The sequence below is a fragment of the Plecotus auritus genome, assembly GCF_963455305.1.
Source record: "Plecotus auritus genome assembly, chromosome: 2".
In the NCBI taxonomy this organism is placed as follows: domain Eukaryota; kingdom Metazoa; phylum Chordata; class Mammalia; order Chiroptera; family Vespertilionidae; genus Plecotus; species Plecotus auritus.
The window spans coordinates 139909889-139932420 of NC_137771.1; the positions used below are offsets into that span (position 1 = coordinate 139909889).

At 38.4% G+C, this 22532-nt stretch overlaps 1 pseudogene across 1 annotated transcript in view; it reads left to right on the forward strand.

The window, feature by feature from the left end:
* Positions 1–8736, forward strand: part of LOC308241216 (large ribosomal subunit protein uL10-like) — a 34855-nt pseudogene extending 26119 nt beyond the window's left edge. Inside the window, exon 2 of the transcript in view lies at positions 7867–8736. The product of the transcript in view is annotated as a large ribosomal subunit protein uL10-like (transcript). The remainder of the gene's footprint in view (positions 1–7866) is intronic.
* The last annotated feature ends 13796 nt before the right edge of the window (positions 8737–22532 follow it).

Consider the following 22532-nt stretch of genomic DNA (forward strand, 5'->3'; position numbering starts at 1 on the left):
TGGCTGTGCTCTCAATCTTTTTCCTTTCACAAGGTTTATTTGTCCCAATTCAAATATCTCCACCTCCTCCCTACTGATCAGTTCTACATTTGAAGCAGCTTTGGGAGAGAATCAAGGCTACAGATGTTTTATTTCACAATTCTCCAGACACAGTGGCTTCCTACTTGGTTTATATTTATACTAGAGGCCTGGTGCATGAAATTCGTGCATGGGGGAGGTGTCCCTCAGCACAGCCTGCACCCTCTCCAATCTGGGACCCCTTGAGGGATGTCCGACCGCCCGTTTAGGCCTAATCCAGGGGCCTAAATGGGTGGTCAGACATCCCTCTCACAATCCAGGACTGCTGGCTCTCAACCGCTCACCTGCCTCTGCCTGATTGCCCCTAACCGCTTCTGCCTGCCAGCCTGATCACTCCTAACCACTCCCCTGCCAGCCTGATCGACACCTAACTGCTCCCCAGCCAGCCCGATTGCCCCTAAATGCCCTCCCCTGCAGGCCTGGTCCCCCCCAACTGCCCTCCTCTACTGGCCCAGTCACCCCTAACTGCCCTCCCTGCTTGCCTGATCACACACAACTGCCCTTCCCTGCAGGTCTGGGTCCCCCCAACTGCCCTCCTCTGCCAGCCTGGTCACCCCTAACTGCCCACAACTGCCCTCCCCTGTAGGCCATCTTGTGGCAGCCATCTTTGACCACATGGGGGCAACCATCTTGTGTCTTGGAGTGACAGTCAATTTGCATATTACTATTTTATTAGATAGAATATGTAACTATATAGGGAACATTCCAGTGACTTCCCTGAACAAGCAACTCTCTTTTAGGGTGATTTGCTCTGTCCACCAATAAAGAGAGCTGATAGTGTCCTTTTATAGAGTTTTATAGGCTTTTTAAAAATCTTGCTAAGAAATCACATTACACATTGAAGAACATTTTAACTGAAAGATTAGTAAACCTAAAAACTGACAGATCATCTAATTCATTCTAAAATATGCATTAATATTTTCACTAAATTTCCATTATTATATCTTCCAGGCCTTCAAAATGAGCAATGCATTTTAGCTCTTGTCATGGGTACACAAGTCCACTGTTGATATATTTTACTACACAAACACAAGATATAGTTTACATAAGAGCTCAGGTTTTTATACATTTCTCCCAAAGGGTATTCATTTTTGATAAATCACTGATTGAAATCTGAGGCAATTAAGTTGTGATGACCTTGGCATACTAGTGGATGTATTTTCCATTAAGACAATGTCAGTACTTTATTAGAGTTGGCCTGACTATAAGAGAGCCAAGTTAAACCCACATCACATTTAATTTCTTATCCCTCAAATACACACAATGTTTGAATTCACACTGATCAAATCTACCTGGCAGCCTCTTGCTTTATTAGGCCAAGGTGAATGCCTTGCATAGAATTTCCATTCCTTAATTGAAGTAATAGCCATTAATCACCAAATGGCAAAACAAGCATCTAACATTTAATCAATTTTAATTTTTTATTTGTCTTTTTGAAATAATGAATAGAAAACTCTACCATGGTCTATGTTGTTATAATCCAATACTTAAACATATTTTGACTATAAAATATTCCAACAATATCCAAGTTTATAGATAATATGGCCATTCACTTTCACATTTTGTTCTCACTCTCTCTTTTCTCCTCAGAGGTAATCTTTCTCACTAGCTATTATGTTTTTATGCAGGCCTTTCTATTCATTTTTAGACACAATTTGCAAGTTGGTGAATGGGACTTCTCCTGTTACCCTTTTTTCTCTACGGTAATCCCAGATACAGCACATAGTACCCAACCTTATCAATCTGGGCTTCCTGGAAATTCTGTGAACCATCTAACTCCCCTTAATAAATTATTGTTCCGCTTACACATTTAGCATATATTCTGTTGTTGGCATAAGAACCCTGAATGACACAGGCTTTTCTTGACTCTTGTCCTCAGACAACAGCCATGGATAATAGACTTCTTAAATTTCTAATTATCATTAAATGAATTTACCAAATGATAACTAAGGACAGTGCTTTCATGCCGCTCTCCTTTTAGCTTAACATCGTGCACATACTATTCCGTTTTTCTCTTGATGTGTGTTTGCAGATAAAAAGGGAACATTTGCTTCTCCTTTGAAGGCACCTTGTTCTTTTTGCCTTAAATTTTATAAGATTTCCCCTGTTAATTATTTTTTGTTAAATTGAACTAGAGAGAGAGAGAGAGAGAGAGAGAGAGAGAGAGAGAGAGAGAGAGAGAGATCAAAGTGAGAGAGAAACATCAATCAGTTGCCTCCTGCATGCACCTCAACTGGGGATCAAATCCTCAACCTTGTTACTATATGCACTGACTAGGAATTGAGCCGGCCACCTTTTGGTGTAAGGACAATGCCAGTTGGGTACTGGAAATATCAAGAGGAACACTATATGAGGTATATGATTACCTAACCACTAAGCTGTACCCCTGAAACTAATACACAATAAAAGTGAAAGAAAAAAAAATATTGTGCAATATTTTCTTTTTATATTTTAATACTGCTTTTCCTCTTTTCTTAGTGGAACTTAAACAGAATGTGAAATAAACAAAGAGTGGATTCAGCACCTGTCTTAAACTTAAAACTAACCTTTCACCTACTTATCTCATTTGTCTCTAAATTTTTATACCTCTTCTCCCACAACTCCACTTTTCATACCTATAACACTTCCTCTCAGCTGACAAGCATGCCAGTGGGAATCAGTGTTGATCAGGGGAGCTTACAGTGCTTGTCAAATCACACCATGTGGAAACCCATGCCCACAGTGGCCTTGCTGTTAGTGCTAAAGATTGCTATACTAGTAGATGCTTTTAGCATCTAGCCTTTGAATTTTTTGTTTCTAGATTTTTAAGCCATGATTTCCACCTTCACCATTTACCTGTTGAGATAATATCATTTTATCGTCTTACATTATTATGAAACAGATACATTCAATATAACTTGAAAGAATATCCTTTTGACTTGCTGGTCAACAGCTTCTTAGAATCATTTCTATCAGTTCTGAACATGAAAATAAGAAAAGAATGAGTTTTGAGATGTGTCTTTCTTGCCTTCTTTCCCTTTGGACAATGCATTCCTTTGATAATAAAAGATCATTTAAAAGCAGACTGTATCTTGCTCAGCATTCAGCATCCTCCCTGATTTTATAGGTCTCTTTAAATCAAATTTTTAAAATGACAATGTAGTTAAAAGATTTCACCAAATTTAATCAGTTAATTGAATCATACCACATGAAGAAGGTTATGGATTTGCTGGAGTTATGATATTTTAGCAGTATTTTAAAATTTCCATAAACATATTGAATATTTTATTCTAAATATTTTGCTTTTTACATTAAAAGCTTTAATCAATCTGGAATTTATTTTTGTACTTTTATGGCTATTGTGAGAGAAAGATCTAATTTTGCATTTTTTCATAGAGTAAGACAATCTCTCATGATTTATTTTTTAAAATGTATCCCTTTTCTAGAGATTTTGGTAAAAGTATGGTTTTATATTTAGAATTATTTATTTTCATGTCAGTTCTTGTTAATTATTCCTAACATATTGGCTTTATAAGGCAAATGTTAGACTCAAACGTTGACATCTAGATATTAAACCAATTGAGGAGCATCATCCAAATCAAAAAAAGACCATTGTTTTTTGGACTTAGTTATTTTTGTTGAAGTAATCACTATACTCACTTTGAATCAAATGTAATCTTTTCTTCCAGATGTATTCAAGAGTTTGACAATGATTTCGTATTTTGAATAACTGAGTCCCATATCTGTTTCACTTTCCGCTATATGATGGTTAAACCTTTTTAGGTGGCACTGTAAATTTCAGTACAGTTTTAAGTTATATTTTTTATTATTGTAAGGATATATATGCCATGTTGAAGAAAGGGAAGGAGCCCCTAGGGAGTTTCTGTCTGGCATAACTATGCTTCACTAAGTAAAAGTATCTCATAGTACTGGAAAAATCTGAGAAATGGGAAGAAGGAATAGTGATGTAATATACACAAATATTTTTTAAAGCAGAAAAAAATGAACTTTATAATTTGATACTTGCTTTTGCATTTGGAGCAAAAGATTTATTTTTACTCAGAAAAGCTGTCTATCACATATCTGAACATACCATCTTACTCAGATATTGTGTTTTATTTTCAATTTTAAATACAGTCCTAGATTCACCTTGTAGACTGGAAGTGTTACTTTTAGACAGTGCTCTCTGTGGTGCTAATTACAGAAAGATATTGGTAAAAGCAGCTGCATCGTATATATGGGCTTAATGTGCAAAAACACACTATTTTGACATATAGATCCTTGCAATAATTAAAAATATAACTTAAGTTCTGTATAACCTTGTGATTAGAGAAACTTTTTACTATGTCTGACTGATTCATGCACATATTTAAGAGAAGTAGGAAGCTCAATTTCTAATCAAGAATTTATAAACTTCCATTAAGAAATTTCACTTAAAAATTAATGGGAAATAAATAAGAGATCTTACTTATTTTAAAATAAAATGATATGATATTTCTTAGAGTAGAAGTGAGAATGCCCTTGATAATTTGCTTCGGGCAATAGAATATATTTAATTCTTATATACATAAATATAACTTTGATTTCAACTTCTTATATTTTATTTCTCTTTAGTTTGAGGTCCTAAAGATGAATGGAGCCAGACCAGCTGCTTCATCCTTGTTGTAGCAGATAATATTAAGTGTCTACTAGGAATTTGGCCCTCTATGATTACACTGGCAAATATATATTTCTCCAAGGAACCAGTCAATTGAGACCATATTTCAGAAACATATGAATTTTAATAACCTCAGGTTTAAGCTGAATTAGCCAACTAGGTGAAGACAGCTCTAGCCATTAGCTACAATTTTCTAGAGTTCCCATCTGCCAGGTGGTTTAGACCAGATCTCAAATAAAGGAAGAAATGCATATCAAAAAGTTCCATTTGAAATCTAACTGTCCCCCTGCTACATCTGTGAATATAAATGTATTATATTTTAAATTCATTGTGTTATAAATCACAGCCCTAAGCTTTCACTTGCATGATTAACAAAAAAGTCCAATAATTTCCTGGTATCTTCATCAATTATCTAGGTATCTGGAGAGGCATATATGTCCAAATATGTAAGGATTGGTTGGTTATCATCTGATATTTTGTGGTAAAGACTTGATCTTAGTGTTATTTACTTAACAATTATTGATTATCTACTATATAAGATATAATTCTAGATACTTGGCATAATTAATATATAAGATTACAAAGGCCTCTGGCCTCCTGCAGGTAGTATTCTAATATCGCTGCCTTCACCATTTTTTCTGGGTCATTAATACTGTTGGTCTTCTGCCCTCACTGCTACCTAAGTCCTGGGCCCCAACCTCCAAGCTCCCATCAGCTGCCTCTCGGTAGCTGCAGACCTCTTCTAGGTGCCCTTTCTCTACTCAGGTCAAAAGAAAACTTCTTATGCTTCCTGGGACAAGCTCTTTCAAAGAAAATTATTACATCAGAGCTCTTGCACATTTTATGAGACAGTTTTTTCTTTTATGCCAGTGCTCCATAACCTTGGCTATGGATCAGAATCACTTAGTGAGATGTTGAAAGGATTCAGATCTTCTGTTTCACTTCATGTTTCCTTAATTAGAGCAATTAACAACAAAACCCCAACATATATATTCTTAACCATCTCCCCAGGTGATTTTGATAGATGTAAAGCACAGCCTCATATTTCATGTAGTCCTATTAATCCCTTCAAATCTGAACCCTGTTGTTCAGTTTCACTCACTCTAGTAGTCTATCCATTGTGTTTGTTGTGGGCTTGCTTGTTTCACCATCCCAGCTTTCTTTTCCATCCTTCTGACCCCATACAATAATTCTCAGTCCATCAGGTTAGTCTGAATATGCCCAAATTCTAATAGTAGATAAGCTCAAGTTCACTCGCACAGAGCTCTGCAAAACTCAAAGTTGTGGTTTAAATTTTTTATGTCCCTGGGCTAGAACCAGCATTGCACAAAACTACAATTTTTTCACTACTTACTGAAAAAAACAAAGGCAATGTGCATGAAGAACAGTGAGATACTCCAGAGGGCATTGGTATCAAAACCCAGGAAACTAAATAAATGTCATCTTCAATTCAGCCAAATACAGTTACTCATAAAATTTCCGTGGGAAAGAACATTATTAAAGACAAAGATAAATATTAGAACATTAATCTAACAAAAATATCTTCAGATTTGTCTAAGCTCCGCATCTGGAAATATGAAGTTATCTTTGGTAGGACAATGGTGGCAAAGAGCACATGCTGATGATGCATAGCCACTTGGATGGATTCAAGTCCTGGCAAAGATGTATTCTATCAGGGTGGTCAGGATAGTGTTTCACTTCCAAACACTAGTTTCTCCTCACTGGAGCAGAAACCCTAGCAATGTCTACTTCATAGGGTTTTCCTGAGCATTAGTTTAAAAAATGTACATTAAGCACTTACTATAGTATGTAGTACATTTTAAGGACTCAAGAAACTTATGACAGTTATTGATATTATAATCATTATCATGATTAAATGTATGAAGTCAGAAGTAATAGATGGGGCTTCCCTCTGGGTAACTTCTACAACAAAAGTATTATGGCATGTATCAATAAGCATTTTTTTTCAATGGTCATTATGCATCAGTTATTATGAAACATTTTTTTAGGCCCTAACCAGTTTGGCTCAGTGGATAGAGCATTGGCCTGAGGACTGAAGGGTCCAGGTTCGATTCTGGTCAAGGGCATGTACCTTGGTTGTGGGACATATCCCCAGTGGGGGGTGTGCAGGAGGCAGCTGACTGATGTTTCTAACTCTCTATCCCTCTCCCTTCCTCTCTATAAAAATATCAATAAAATATATTTTTAAAAAAACATTATTTTTAGATTTTTAAAATTGATTTCTAGAGAGAGTGGAAGGGAGAGGAAGAGAGAAACATCACCAGGAGAGAGAAACATCTATTGGCTGCCTACTGCATGTTCCCCACCAAGGACCCAGCCCGCATCCCAGGCATATGCCTGGACAGGGCATCAAACCAGCAACCCTTCAGTGCACTGGACGATACCTAACCAACTGAACCTCACTAGCTAAGACCATAAATGTTTTTTACTCTTTTTTTTGGGGGGTTGGGGCGGGGGAGAGAAAGATTCTCACAATCTCTCAAGTCATCATGAACAAGCCTGTTCCTATCTAAAGTAAAAATATGTATCACTTTCTTTTGGTTAAAATAGCAGCTGTGTTTATATTCATAAAATATGTATGATAAGACTACAGTTCACAAACTATTTCTGTTTCAATTAGAAGAGCTCAAAAGTTTACTGAATTTTTCAGGGGTTTATATTCCAAAAAAATTATTTTAGGCATATAATTTTTTTTTACAACTTCTGTTCTCAAAGGGCACTTTCTAAATAAATCTTTTAAATCAAGGTAAGAGATAATTTTAAATACAACTTTTAAATAATGTACATTTCTGCTATGAAAGAACATAATTATGATACAAAATCATTGTTAATTCTGTTGTTGTGTTTTCTTTATTTTATTTTATTTTGTTTTGCCATCACCTTTTATTTCCTCTATACCTTCTTCCACTTCCCTATCCCCCTCCCCCCTCAATCACCACACTGTTGAACAGAATATCAACATAATGATCTGACTTCATTTATGAGCATTATAAGGGAATTAACTTATCTGACGGCTACCTATATCTAATTCTAAAACAGTTTTGCACTTCCTCTCCTCAAGTGCCCTTGTGAGAGTGACATCATTTTTGAACCTTTTGTGGCAATCCCTGATTCACCACTGTGCTGCCGAGGCAAGACAGGGCACCTGGAAGTCCAGCTACTTCCTTAACATAATCCAACTTCTGGATGATTATCCAAAATGCTTCATTGTGCCAGCAACACTGTGGGCTCCAATCAAATGCAGCAGATCTGCATGTCCCTCTGCAGGAAGGCTGTGGTACTGGTGAGCAAGAACACCATGATACACAGGCCATCCCAGGACATCTGGAAAACAACCCAGCTCTGGAAAAACCATTGTCTCATATCGGGGGAATTCGGGCCTTATGTTCACCAAGAAGGACCTCACTAAGATCAGGACTATACTGCTGGCCAATAAGGTAGCTTGTACCACTGCCATGTGTGAAGTTACTGTGCCAGCCCAGAACACTGGCATCACCACTAAAATCTCCAGGTGTACCATTGAAATCCTGAGTAATGTGCAGCTGATTAAGACTGGGGACAGAGTGGGAGCCAGCAAAACCACACTGCTGAACATGCTCAACATCTCCCTCTTCTCCTTTGGGCTGATCATCCAGCAGGTGTTTGGCAAGGGCAGCATCTACAACCCGGAAATGCTTGACTTCCCAGAGAAAACGGCATTCCCACTTCCTGGAGGATTTCTGAAATGTTGCCAGCATATGTCTGCATATTGGTTACCCAGGTGTTGCATCAGTTACCCATCCTATCACAGTGGGTATAAGTGGGCCCCAGCTTTGTTTGTGGAGAATGTTTATACCTTCCCACTTGCTGAAAAGGTCAAGGCTTTCTTGGCTAATCCACCAGCCCCTGTGGCCCCTGCCTCCACTGCTGCTCCTGCTGCTGCTGCAGACCCAACCAAGGTTGAAGCAAATGAACAGTCAGGGAAGTAGGACCAGAATATGGGATTTGGTCTCTTTGGATAATAACCAAAAAGCAACCTGCTCAGCCAGCTTTATTTGTAAAACAAGGAAATAAAGGCTTACTTCTCTTTAAAAAAAGAAAGTTTTGCAAGTTGTCACTGGTTCATTGCTCAATATCTAATCAAAAGTGGTCTTTATAGAGCACCAGCATGGAGCTGAGGGAATATGCAATATAAGTTAATGGAATCTAGTATACTTACTTATTTCTTTTCACCTTTTTTTTCCATAAAAGGAGTCAGTGATAAAATTCTGAGCATGTAGTGTTACTTGTTTCTTTCAGAAAGTCTTAAATATTATAAAATTGAATATTTAGTTGCTTTTAAATAAAATTTTGTTTCATATTGTAATGAATAACACTGGTTTTCAAAAGAAAATCTACTTACAATGTATATATTTACCTTTTGTAAATTATTATAATTTAAAAGTCTTATACTCCCTCCCAGTGATAGCTCCAGAATTTCCAAAATACAGGAAAAGCCTAGGACGTGGTTATCTGTTTGAAAGGACATGTCTTGACAGGGTGGTAAAATAACAACAGCATCACTGTGACATACAGCTTTTCTACCTGCAATGGCTTGGGCCCACAAATAGTTATGTGACTATGTAGGAGAAGGTGGCAGGAAGGAAATTCCTCCCTTTGTGCCACCATGGCTCCCTTTTCTAATCAACTTTTACAAAAATAAAATTGGTCACAGTAACGTTAACTATAAAGGGAGGAAAAATTAAGAAACTATAGTCTCTCACATTTCAAGTTATAAGCTCTGTACCTCAGTTATCAAAATCTAAGATATCAAATGCAGAAATAAAACCTAACATATCATACTTACTTCTAACAATCTGAGATTATCATATATTATACTTGTGATTCTGTACTAGACCTATTATACATCTTGTGGATAGCTATGACTTCCAAATATATTTCATTATGAAAAATAATAATGCTATGGTGCGACATAAAGAAGAGAACATGAAACAAAGACTTTTTAGTTAATGAATCCATGCAGAATCAGCCTCAGGGCAATGGTGATAATGAAAAGGATCATATATTATGAGAATTAACTATTGAATGACAAGGTTCATTTTCTTCTTCTGATACATAGAAACCACTAAAGAAAAAAAAAACACACTTTAATTCTCTTGTTTTATCTGCAGTTTGAAGAGTTAATTTTTACCTGAGTAAAAAATCCTATGTTAACAAAGAATTTCATTCTGGCACTAAAACTCTTTCCCCAGATTTTTTTTTTTTTTTCTGAAAGCTATTGAAGGAGACATTAGTTCCATTTCTCTAACATCTTAGCTGAGGACTTTAGGGATATAAACAATTATCCTCATCCGGCATAAAGCTGAATTTCCTGTCTTGGAAAGCAAATGTATACACAGTTTGATTCTACTTAAACCATGAATTTCTAGTTTACTTGGACATATTTGCCACTTTCCTTTATGTCCTAGTGTGAAAACCTAATTGGCTATCTGTCTTATACTTTTCCCAACAAAAATAAAAGATTACATTACTTAGTAAGCATTTAATAAGATAAAAGACCAGAATGAATGTATAAGATTCTTCTTTTGTCCCATAAATCCCCAAAGACAATATAAATAAATTTGAGAGAGAGAAAATATTATTAAGAAGGAAAACTGGCTTTACAATCTCAGCCTAATGGGACATGCAGAAGAAATATGAATCATATTGCACCAGAGTTAAGTTGATAAAATGTTAGGTTGACAGATGTTTATGGAAAATGTATGTGCTTCCTCATAGGAAACTGCACATACAAGCTTTCATAACTTCCATAATATACTTGAATGATGTTCCCTTTGCTTGCTGTGTAACTATAACAAGTGGGCAAATATATAATGGTGAAGTCTAAATTTTTGCTTGTTAGTTTCATTCAAAATATTGAGATGCTGTTTTGTGAGTGACTCTGGTGAGTGACTACAGTAAATCCAACTAGACTAACGTTAGTGCTAAGCTTTATTTCTATTGCTGTCATGTTTAGGTGCACACCGGTTTTGTTTACCATGCTAACTCATATAAAATGCACATTGTCAACTGCCCCCTCCTTCTACTTAACTATTTTTAACCTATGGCCCACTTTGTACTTTTGACATAATAAAGATGAAGAGATTGGTTCTGGTACAAATCGGGTTCTCATTAGAATAAATTGAGTTCTTTAATCAACAACATATTTTTAAAAGAAAAACCAATGTTTAGAGATTTTCTGGTTTTCTAATGGTTTGCGTTTCTCTTTTTAAAGTAGCCTTAAGCCAAAGTGAAGTTGAAGTTGGGGGGAGGGATGGAGAGGGAAAGATATGCAATCCAGAAGTTTGTTGACAAAACTTTTTTGATGTCTTCCAGTTTATAATGGAAAGTGAACTTCCCAGAATAGTATGAAAAGCAAGTGAATCTCATTATTCCTAGTAAAAAATTTAAATGCAAAACAGTTCTCAAAATGTTCATGTTTAAATTTTGTGCCTTTGTGGCAGATTCTTACTTCATAAGCAGTTTATTCTGTGTGAAAAACAAATATATACATACCTAATTATAAAAGTACTCAATAGAAGTGGTAAAACTAGTTTCCACAGTAAGAAAATTGCTACTTTTTGTATGTTTCCTTACTTGAAATAAATTGAGATATTCAGATATAACCATTACTACACTTGAAATAGGTAATGTTTCTAAATCTTTTCTTTTTCAATAACTTGTTTTCTGTAACTGTATGATCCACAAAAGAACTCTAAAACTTTTAGACTAGCCTGGTTTTGTTTTGTCCAAAAATCATATTGGAAAGATCATATTGGTGATAATTTGACTCATTTCAGTTGATCTTTATTTTTTAATATGTTTTGTCATCTTATAGTCAAATATCCATCTGTTTCATTGCAATACTGTCATTTTTAATTATTTTGGTGACAAGTCTTTTAAAATATTTTTCTTATGTAACGTATTAACAGGACGTCATTAAAATTTGAAACGTTTCCTCTGCAAACGACAAAGTCAAGAGAATAAGGAGACAAGCCACAGAGTAGGAGGAAACAATTTCCAAAACATACATCTGATAAAGGACTGTTAACCAGAATATATAAAGAATTTGTAAAACTCAACTATAAGAAAACAAGCAACCCAATTTTAAAAATGGGCCAAAGACCTGAACAGACAAGCCACTAAAGAAGATATACAGATGGCAAATAGTGCTTCATATATGTCATCAGGGAAATGCAAATTAAAGCAATATTGTTATACCACTACACATCTATTAGAATGGTCATTCCAGAACACTGAAAACACCAAATTCTGGGGAGGATGCAGAACAACAGGAACTCTCATTCATTGCTCATGGAAAAGCAAAATAGTTCAACCATTTTGGAAGACAGTTTGGTGGTTTCATATAAAACTAAACATACTCTCTCCATATGATCCAACATTATACTCCTTGCTATTTATCCAAAAGAATTTAAACATATGTTTATGTATTGTTCATGTCTAGAGAAATGGGTTATATAAAAACTCTCCATACTTTCCACTCACTTTTGCTTTGAACTGAAAACTGCTCTAAAATATAAAGTTTATCAATTGCATTACCTGAAATATATTTTTCTTTGAATTTTCAGGTGATGTACCTTTTCCATTATGTTCCAATATTTTAAAGCAGTTTTTCCCTTCCTTCACTTTTTCAACATTGTATGGGGAAATATTCAAGTCTTCTCTTTGCAAAGAAGCAGAAGAGTAGGAAAGTTCCATAGTTCCTTTCAGTTTGTCTGGATGTGTATAGATTTTCCTTTCAGATCATATCCTTATATCAAGTTACTGTCCTGCATTGGACTAGCTTCATCTGTGACGCCATTTGCATTCTTTTAGGGCTTGTCTGCTCAAGATTCTTCTGTTCCCTCTTTGGCCATGTTAGATAGCCACCTAAACAATATGGTTGGTATTTTGTCTTTTTCTTTCCTTTTCCCCCAAGAACATTTCAGACAATCTCCCCTTAATGAAAATATCCATTACTTCTAGAAATCTACCTCAATGACATATGAATTCACTTTCCAGGGTATATCACCTTCATCTATTCCTTTATTCTCCCCACTTTGGTTCTTAAATTTTGTATTATTTGAGTAAACTTTAAAAGATAGCCACTGATAGACTGAGATGCAAAACCCTGGTAGTTGCTGGTAATAACCACCAAGTTTTCTTTCTGTTCAAATAGGTTCCTTTACTCTGGATTTACATACAGAGCTTGAATGTAAATTAAATCAATTCCTCTTTCTTTGTGGTGTCTTTATCTGGTTTGGGAATTAGGATAATGCTGGCTTCATAGAAAGAGCTTGGAAGTGTGCCTTTCTCTTGAATTTTTTGGAATAGTCTGAGGAGGATATGCTTTAGTTCATCTTTTAATGTTTGGTAAAACTCCCCTGTGAAACCATCCAAAACAGGGCTTTTGTTTGCTGGAAGTTTTTTTGATTACTGCTTCAATTTCATCAGTAGTTATCAGTCTATTCAGGTTTTTTTATTCTTCCTAATTGAGTTTTGAAAGATTGTATTTTTACAGGAATATGTACATTTCATCTAGGACCTAGGTTCTAGGTTATTTAACTTGTTGGAGTAGAGTTGTTCCTTTTTTTTTTTTTTTTTTTTACAATTCTCTAAAATACCAATGGCATATTTCACAGACCTAGAACAAAAGCTCCAAAAATTCATATGGGATAAAAAAAAAAAGACCCCGAATAGCTGCAACAATCCTGAGAAAGAAGAACAAAGTTGGAGGGATCACAATACCAGATATCAAGCTATATAACAAAGCCACTGTTCTCCAAACTGCCTGGTACTGGCACAAGAACAGACATACAGACCAGTGGAACAGAACAGAGAACCCAGAAATCAACCCAAGCCATTATGCTCAATTAATATTTGACAAAGGAGGCAAGAACATACAATGGAGTCAATACAGTCTCTTCAATAAATGGTATTGGGCAAATTGGACAAATAAAGGCAAAAAAAAAAAATGAAACTAGACCACCAACTTACACCATACACAAAAATAAACTCAGAATGAATAAATGTAGGGAGTGGCTCTAGGGTCAAGCCTCGGGCTGACCTGTGGCAGGGCCACAAACAAGTCCCAGCCTGGAGGGCAGAGCTCTCCTGGCATAATTAAGCCTGACCTTGTAGCCCTCCTAATTCCTTCCTAAGTAGCGAATGGACTGTAGGAGGTGTAGCAAGTAAACAAAGCTTGATCAGGTGCATGTAATTGAGTAGATTCCAAACTCAGGAGAATTTTGTAACCAGGCCCTTACTTTGCCTCCTGGAATCTGGCTATAAAATAAAGACTCAGCTTACAGGCTGTGGCTGTCTCTCCATCAGAGATGGCAGCGTCCTACCTAGCACCCAGCTTTTTTCTCTTGTTTTTCTTTTCTTAATCCTTCACTGCCCCCTCTTAGGCTCATCAAACCTGGCCTTGCTGGCTCCCCACAAATAAAGGAATTAATCATAAGATGGGAAACGATAAAAATCTTAGAAGAATCCATAGGCAGAAAAATATCAGATATATGTAGTAGCAATATCTTTATTAGAAAGATCTTTATTAAAAAAGATCTTTATTAGAACTAAGAAGAAAATAAACAAATGGGACTACATAAAAATAAAAAGCTTCTGCACAGCAAAAGAAACCATCAACAAAACAACAAGAGAGCCCACTGCATGGGAGAACATAATTGCCAATGTTATACCCAAAAAAGATTTAATCTCCAAAATTTATAGGAAACTCATACAACTTAACAAAAGGAAGATAAACAATCCAATAAAAAAATGGACAAAGAACCTAAATAGACACTTTTTGAAAGTTGACATATAGAAGGCCAAGAGACATATGAAAAAATCCTCAAAGTCACTAATCATCCAAGAGATGCAAATCAAAATGACAATGAGGTACCATCTCACACCTGTCAGGATGGCTATCACCAACAAATCAACAAGGGACAAGTGCTGTTGAGGATGTGGAGATAAAGCAACCCTCATGTACTGCTGGTAGGAATGCAGACTGGTGCAGCCACTGTGGGGAACAGTATGGAGTTTCCTCAAAAAATTAAAAATGGAACTCCCATTTGACCCAGTAATCCCACTTCTAGGAATATATCCCAAGAAATCAGAAACACCATCAGAAAGATATATGCATCCCCATGTTCAGAGCAGCATTATTTACAGTAGCTAAGATTTGGAAACAGCCTAAGTGCCCATCAGCAGGTGAGTGGATTAAAAAACAGTAGTACATCTACACAGTGGAATACTACGCTGCTGTAAAAAAGAAGGAACTCTTACCATTTACAACAGCATGAATGGACCTGGAGAGTATTATGCTAAGGGAAGTAAGCCAATGGGAGAAAAATATATAACACATGATATCACTCATTTGTGGAATATAATGAACAACAGAAACTGATGAACAAAAATAGATCCAGAGACATAAAAGCATTGAACAGACTGTCCAACCTTGGAGTGGGGAGGGGGGCAGGTAAGAAAACAACCAAAGCCCTGTATGCATGAATATAATCATAACCCATGGTCACAGACAGTAGGGGGTGAGGAAATGTGCTGGGGGTGGGAACGACTTGGGAGAGGTCAATGGGGGAAAAGGGAGACATATGTAATACTTTCAACATTAAAGAATCCTACATGCAAATTGCAAATTGCATATTGTCCCCTCAACTGGGAGTTCAACCAGGAGTTCGACCAGGGGGCAGTGCCGGCCCACCAACTGCCCATGGCCCCTCCCTCCGACCTGCCCTGCCCCCAGTCAGCACCCCCAACTCTGATCAGAGGCAGGGCAGGCACTTGTGGCTGCTTTGTAAACTGTCAGGTCTTTCTGACCCACGAGGCATTGCTGTCAGATTAGGCAGCCCCAATATAAGAAAAGAGTGTTTTGGTTGAGAGCTTCATCAGTCAACCAAAGATGGGACCCAACAGATTGTCTAAAACCCATTTTACTGATAGGAAAACAGAGGCCGAGAGAGAGGAGGTGTCCCCCAAGGACATACAGAGAGTTGGTGACAGAGTTAGGGTATGAAAACCCAGGCCCTCCACACACGACAGCACAGTACCAGGGCCAGTGAAGTCATCTCTGCTCTAGTCGCTGGTTTTAGAGGCCACATGGCAGAGAGAGCTGCTGGGATGCAACTCTCAGGAGCCCATGTGCCCGCAGCTGTCCTACTAGAAGATGAGGTGGGCTGTGCAGCACACCAAGGGCTGCCAGCACAAGACCAATAGAGGTTGTGGAGTGTGCAAGCAGTTCATGGCCCTTTGCTGCTACCATGCCAAACACTGCCAAGAAAACACACGCCCCATTCCCTACTGCCTCAACATCAAGCAGAAGCTCCGCCAGCAGGAGATACAGCACCGCCAGAAGCACACGTAGCTCATTCGCCAGCAGATGCCACCATCAACTCCCGCACCATGGCTCAGCTGAGTCTGCCTTCCCCTCCTTCAGTACCACCTCAGCTCCCCACACTGCATCCCAGCACACCCTGGACACCACAGCCCCCGACTCTGCCCCAGACCTCACCTGTGAGCATGTCACTAGCTGGCTTCTCCAGCGTGGCCAGAACTCAGCCCCCCACCACAGTTTGCACTGGGAAGCCCACTAACCAGGTGCCAGTCCCACCTCCCCCTGCCCAGGCCCACCTGCAGCAGTGGAGGCACCCGGCAGATTGCACATGAGGCGCAGCAGCAGCAGCACCTGTACTGGGTGAGCACCAACAACAGTATGCCCCTGAGGCACAGTGACCCCTGAGAGCCAGATGGCCCCCATGGTCCTGAATGTGACCCAAGCAGGTCAGTGGGCCTGTTATTCTGCCCCTGCAAGCTCCAGCAGTGGCAGCTGGCACCCATCCCCCAGCAACAGCCAATGTGAGGCATGCCCAGACCCGTGATGTCTATGCAGACCCAAGGTGCAGCCACCTGAGAGCATCTCTCCAGGTGCCTTGCAGGACCTGCTGCGGACCCTGAAGTCTCCCAGCTTCCCCAGCAGCAGCACATGCTCAACATCCTCAAGTCAAACCCTCAGCTGATGGCAGCTCTCATCAAATAGCACACAGCCAAGTAGGTGGCCAGCCAGCCCGGCCTTCAGCTCTAGCCCAGCCTGCTGAATCTGAACACCATGCAAGCCAGCGGGCCATGACCTGCTATCCCTCCGCAGCAGCAAGCAATGGGAGCCCTGAACCCCCAGGGCCAGGCCTTGAACATCATGAACCCGGGGCGCAACCCCCAGCATGGCGAGTATGAACCACAGTACAGAGAGATGCCATGGAGCAACAGCAGCAGCAGCAGCAGCAACAACATTGCGAGAGGCATGTCCGACTGCGGTTTAGGCCTGATCCCTATGTTTCGGATAATTAGTGACTTTGAGCATGGGTGGAGGGAGAGACCAAAGGACTTGTATACATGCATATAATCCTAACCAAAGGACACAGACAACAGGGGGGTGAGAGCATGAGTGGGGGACAGGGGAATGGGGGGATAAGGACACATATGTAATACCTTACTCAATAAAGAAATTAAAAAAATAAATAAATAAAAGAGAAAATTTAGCCCTAAAAAAAGAATATTTTTAAAAATAAATACGTTTAACTATAAAATATAAAAGAAATACTTCCAGTTGTAGATCTAATTGGCTATTTTCCCATGACACTATTTTTTTTCTTTTTGAGAAAATGACCAGTGGAATATAAAATTTGAATCTTTCTGATATCTCATGACCATGTTTTGTTATCAGGTGCACACTCTTTATACATAAAATAAAAACTTGACAGAACAATTTAGGGGGCTAAAAAGTGCTGTGAATTCACATAGTACATTGTCAAATACAGAAAAAATTCCAGTGATGTCAACATATAAGATGGGATGGTGAGGAAGAGAAGAGGTGTACCTAAATGCATGCTTTATTCTTTACTCAGGATAGTAGGCAGTAATAACTCTATAATTCATTACAAAAGCAGGTTTAAATAGCTGTAATAAAAGTATGGGAGGAAGTATTAGAATAGAAGTAGCTGCATCACTTTAAAGCAATAGATAAAAATGAATGCTACAAAAATATTCATCAAAATCACAAAGAGTAAGAAGGATAGGGAAATTAAAATATAGTAAATAGAAAAGAAAATAATATAGAAATTATAGGGTCACACTGTAGTTATAATTATATCTGTAGTTATAATTAATGTAAATAAAAATGTACTTAATATTTATCTATTAAATGATAAGATTTGAGAACATTTATTGATTTCAGTAGCAGAAATTAGGACAACCTAAAAATCCATTCATATTGAGAATAATTATATAAACTTTGCATGCCCATACTATTCAATATTGTGCTGTAAGTAGTTAAAATGAATGATGGAGATGAATAAATACTGATCTGGAAGGGAAGCAAATGATTAAACACTGGCTAATATATAGCACTAGCTAATAATAATAAATATATGTATACATGTATGTATACATATATACACACACATACATATATATATGTATAACTAAAATATGTTATATATTAGATAGGTACATATGTTTAATTATTTGTTCAAAAAAGGCCAGTGGTGTGCATTGAACTCATAAATATGCCTATTTATCATTAAGGGAGTAGAATAAAGTAAATCATCAAAATAAAATTTAGCCTTATTAATAACACTTAAATTTTTAATGGGTATGTTCATACATTACATGTATAATTAAAATTTAATTTGAAATATTAAAATTATGAGTGATAAAGAGAACTACATTATTAGCTATTAGTTGGCCTTTGGCATATATATTATTCACGCTGTCTGTCTTTAAGCATAGCATCCTTATGAGGATTATATAACAATATATATGATAAAATATTATGAAATGTGAAACATAATAGAAATTCTAGATTTGATTCAAGGATTTTTTTTTTGCTTCAGGCAAAATGGTTTTTAACATTGTCATAATGAAACCTTTGCCAACAGGAATATTAATGACCATTATGCTATTGGAAAATGCCAGAAGCTAAGAAAAAATTAATTTCCTCTCAATCATTTTCCTTTCAGACCTGTGTGAATGGGAATCGTCTGATAGATAGAAGAAACCTAGGATGAAACTGTCAGTGCACAGAATGAAAAGAGTAGTATAAATATATGGGGAAACACTTATATGCATTAGAGTTCCATAAGTAGAAGGAAACAAGTCTTTAAATAGGCATTTTGGAGAGCAAAAAAACCCCAAAAAACTTAAAGGTGAAAGCTTGATGGAAGGTATGGCTTTGCTGAATTAATGAAGGCAGTGGCTGTGGTATATTGTTACAGACAAGCTGAAATGTATGAGTATTACAGGCTTCAAAGCTAGAAAGGATCATGCTCATAATCTGACTAAACTCAGCTATTCTAATGGCAGATTATCTAAAAATTAGTACATTATATGGCAGTATCAAAGTAACAGTTTGTGAAGCAAATGTAATCTGAGAAACCACAATTTTGATGCTGTAGTTCAATGATATTTCTCCCCATACTTTAGGGACACTCACAATGGTAGATTTTTCCTATTTACTTTGATCACCAACAATGACCTTTTCCAAAGATATACCCAAATACCATTATATACAGTGAAACCTTCTATAAAACTTAAAGGTATTGGTCTAACTTTTCCACTGTCAACCCAAACCTTGTCTTTTTTCTATGTTCTGCATCTCAGCATCCTGGTTGTTCAAGATGATACCAGTAATATCACTTTGAGAATCACCTACTTGCAGTTAAGAATAAAGAAATAATAAAGTCTAGTACATTTTCCCCTAAATATTATTCAGGTCTGACTATATTCAGCCCCTCCTTATTCTGTCCCAATCTAAGTTCCCATCATTTGCAAAATACTGAGAAATATAGACAAATCCCAAGTATATAAGTTGATAATTTTTACACCATATTGAACACACAAAACATAAGCAAGTAGATCAAGAAATTGAGTCATAACAGTAACACATGGGTCCCTTATCTAATCCTTAACTACTTTTCCCACCCAAAGATTAAAACTATTATAATTTTTAAAATATATTTTTATTGATTTCAGAGAGGAAGGAAGAAGGAGAAAGATATAGAAACATCAATGATGAGAAAAAATCATTGATCGGTTGCCTCCTGCACACCCCCTACTGGGGATCGAGCATGGAACCTGGGCATGTGCCCTGCCTGGGAGTTGAGTCTCCTGGTTCATAAGTCAACACTCAACCATGGAGCCATATTGCCAGGAAAAACTCTTATAATTTTTAATACCTAAATTAGTTTTGTCTGTTTTAGAACAATATGTATTTACCCTATTATTAACCTGACTTCTTGGCTTGGCATTAGGTTTGTGGGAACCATCCTCACAAGCATAGCTGGTTCAATGTCATTACTGTGTAATATTCATTTCTATGGCTAGAGCATAACTTTCTTACCCTTTCTATTCCTAACAGGTATTTCAATTGGTTCCAGTTTAGAGCTATAGAAAATGATGTAAATATTCTTGTACATATTTTTAATGAATGTACACATGCATTCCTATTGGACATATGCTTAAGAATGTAATTGCTGGGACATAGGCTATAAATATGGTAACATTTAGTACTCAATAAAGAGTAATACAAAGTAGTTGTGTTACTTGGACACTTACAGTAATGATCATTGCATAATGTATATAAATATTGAATAACTAAGATACACACTTGAAACTAATAGGATATTGTATGCCAATTATACTTCAGCAAAAAAGTGGTGAAGAATTCCAGCTGGCCCTAGCTGGTTTGGTGCAATGGATAGAGCGTCGGCTGAAGGGTCCTGAGTTCTATTCCGGTCAAGGGCACATGCCTGGGTTGTGGGCTTGATCCCCAGTAGAGGACATGCAGGAGGCAACCAGTCAGTGATTCTCTCTCATCATTGATGTTTCTATCTCTCTCTCCCTCTCCCTTCCTCTCTGAAATCAATAAAAATATATTTTTTTAAAAAGAATTCCAGCTGACTCATGAAAAAGGCATTAATTGCTATCATAGATAGATAGATAGACAGATAGATATAAAATATATATAGCCGTAGCCGGTTTGGCTTAGTGGATAGAGCGTCGGCCTGTGGACTGAAGGGTCCTGAGTTCAATTCTGGTCAAGGGCACATGCCTGGGGCTGTGAGTTTGATCCCTAGTAGGGTATGTGCAAGAGGCAGCTGATAATGATTCTCTCTCATCATTGATTTCTACCTCTCTCTCCCTCTCCTTTCCTCTCTGAAATTAATGAAAATACATAATATATATATATATATATATATATATATACACACACACACACACACACACACACACACACACATATATATATATATATATATATATATATATATATACACACGCACACACACTAATAAAATGGTAATATGCTAATTAGACTGGATACACCTGATGTCATTCTGGACGTCCTTCCTGACAAAGCTGGGGTCTGGCTGACCTGCAAACCCCTGGTGGCCCTTCACCCAGGCCAGCCCCACCCCCCAGCAGGGACCCCCACCCCAATCCGGGGCCCCCTTCAGGGCAGGCCAGCCAACCCCACCCATGCACCAAGCCTCAATCCTATATAATAAAAGGGTAATAACAGGTGTACAGGTTAATAATGCAGATCCTATCTAATAAAAGAGTAATATGCAAATTAACCATCACTCCGCTACAACCACCAGCCATGCCCACCAGCCACACCCATCAGCCAATCAGGAGGGAATATGCAAATAAACCCAACCAAGATGGCTGCAGCCACAGAGAGCAGGAGGGAGGCTTGGGTTTCCCCGGCAATGGAGGAAGCCAAGCTTTCCGCCTGCCCTTGCCGGCCCAGGCCTCCACTCAATGCTACAAAGTTTCAATGATAGAAGATAAATAAATCCTAACAGAAATGGTGGCAGCCACGGAGCTGGAGAGAGCAGGAGGCTAGGGTTGCCCGCGACGCTGGAGGAAGCCAAGCTTCTGCAGCCCTGGCCTGCTTTGGCCTCTGCTTAAGGCTACAAAGTTTCAATTATAGAAGATACATAAATCCCAACAGAAATGGCTGCAGCCATGGAGTGAGCAGAAGGCTTGGCTCCACTCGAGGCTACAAAGTTTCAATTGTAGAAGATAAATAAATTCCAGATACCAGGGCCTCTGCTTGGGTCGCATGGCCAGCCTGCAAACCACCATAGGCCCCTCGCCCAGGCTGTCCCACACCCCAAGGGAACCCCCACCCTGATCCTGGACACCCTTCAGGGCAAACCAGCTGGCCCCCACCGGTGCACCAGGCCTCTATCCTATCTAATAAAAGAGTAATATGCAAATTGACCATCACTCCAACACACAAGATGGCTGCCCCCATGTGGTCAAAATCCTGCCCCCATGTGGACACAAGATGGCCACCACAAGATGGCCAGCAGGGGAGGGCAGTTGGGAGGAACCAGGCCTGCAAGGGAGGGCAGTTGGGGGCGATCAAGCTTGCTGGGGAGAGCAGTTAGGGAAGGGCAGTTGTGGGGGACCGAGGCCTGCAGGGGAGAGCAGTTGGGGGGTACCAGGCCTGCAGGGGAGGGCAGTTAGGGGTGACCAGGCCTGCAGGGGAAGGCAGTTAGGGGTAACCATGCCTGCAGGGGAAGGCAATTAGGGGCAAAAAGGCTGGCAGGGGAGCAGTTAGGCATCAATCAGGCTGGCAGGGGAGTGATTAGGGGGTGATCAGGCTGGCAGGCAGAAGTGGTTAGGGGCAATCAGGAAGGCAAGCAGGCAAGCAGTTGGGAGCCAGCAGTCCTGGATTGTGAGAGGGATGTCCCACTGG